Source organism: Oryza glaberrima, chromosome 4, assembly GCF_000147395.1.
Source record: "Oryza glaberrima chromosome 4, OglaRS2, whole genome shotgun sequence".
NCBI lineage: Eukaryota > Viridiplantae > Streptophyta > Magnoliopsida > Poales > Poaceae > Oryza > Oryza glaberrima.
Window position 1 is genome coordinate 22,721,568 of NC_068329.1, and position 1,707 is coordinate 22,723,274.

The window sequence follows — 1,707 nt, forward strand, 5'->3', positions numbered from 1 at the left end:
TGCGTGCAGCCGGCGCTAATATAGTCGCCTGCTTAAGTTCTGTGTTCTTGTTTCCCTCCGCCAGCTCAGCTTTTTTGCCATGATGGACATATTATAGCCGGCTTAATTCTCCTATTGTACTTGCTCTTAGACCCACCTAGATTTAATTCTATAAATATTTATTTTTCTCTCTGATTAATATGACAATTTTTCTGTCTCTATAAGAAATATGCTGGTACCTTTTTGAGCTATTTTTCCGTTATGCGTTTTCTACCCAATTGTTGCGTGGTACGTTTGGACCACGTGTTTGCCTTTTTATTTTCTACCCATCTCTTGATCATTAGACGTCAGTTTCTCTATCACTCTTCTTTCTATTTACATTTTTCAAATTTATGCGTTTGTACTATTATTTATAATTTCACATGCATGTCCTGATGATTTCCCGAATTTCAAAAGAGGCTCATTTGTATAAAAGGTGATCGATGCAAATCCTGTTCCAACAAATCAAAATAAAAACAAGGAAAATTATCCAATACAATTAAACACATATTTTTAAAAGGGCAAAAGCTTTGTCTCAGTATGTATTGATAGAGACGGTTCAAACAAAACAAGGGAAAAATTTACAGGGGGTGGAGAAAAAGCAGAACCCGCAAAACTAGATGGCTAGGAGATATCCTTCCCAAACCGGGTAACTCTAGGAGCTCGTGCACTCCCGCCTTTGTGCACGTCGCGGCCTTTTCTTTGATTTTTGTGATCAAGGTTGTTGGGGTTACTACTATATTTCGAAAAATTTGTGCATTCTGCTCGTACCAAAGTTCCCAGACTACCAGAAACAAGAGAGATTTCAACTGCTTCTTCAGGTTGTGGATTGAAGAGGATACGCGTCCACCATTCCTCAAGAGAGGCGCATGCGTCCCGATACTGCATTTGCAAGTCAATCCCGGTCCAAGTCTGGATCGTTGACCAGATCCATTGGGATAGTCTACAGGTGGCCAACAAATGAAGTGTCGTCTCCTGAGTTATTCTACATGGAGGACATATTTGTTGTTTTGACCAGCCTCGCTTTTGTAGTTTGTCCGCTGTCCAAACTTGGTTTTGAATGACTAGCAGCTAGAGAAGAATTTGCACTTTGGTGAGGCCTGTAGCCTGTCCGCTATCCAGACTCGGTTTTGAATGACTAGCAGCTGGAGAAGAATTTGCACTTTGGTGAGGCCCAACATTTTCATATTGCTTCAGACTGAAGCGGTAGATCCTAAGAATTGTAAGAGGTAGGCTGACTTTGTAGTATATTATGCATTTGTCGTTAGCTTTCAGGATATGGTGTCCCTTTGAGGTCTGAGCAGCTACATCCGTTGTAGGCGCTCCCACAGGTCGATGAATTGTTGCAGGTGGTCAGGGCGGAGATATGGCCAAGCTGAATCTCAGTGATCCACGTGTTGCCTTCTAGAGCTTGCTGGACCGAGCGGTTCTTTCTTTTTGAGACAGTGTAGATTGCCGGGGCGAGACTCTTGGGGGTCTGACCTTCAAGCCAGTGTGAGTGCCAGAACTTTGCAATTGTGTCGTCCCCCAGCCGTATGGTGGCGGCCGCCATGAAGAGATCTCTATCCTGCTCGTCGCACAGCATTGAGGTTTCCACCCAGGGTTTTTCGCACAGCACTGGGGTTCCGACCCAGGGTTTACTGGCATCGCACACTCAAATCAGAGCCACCGAATGTGTAGCACTCTAGC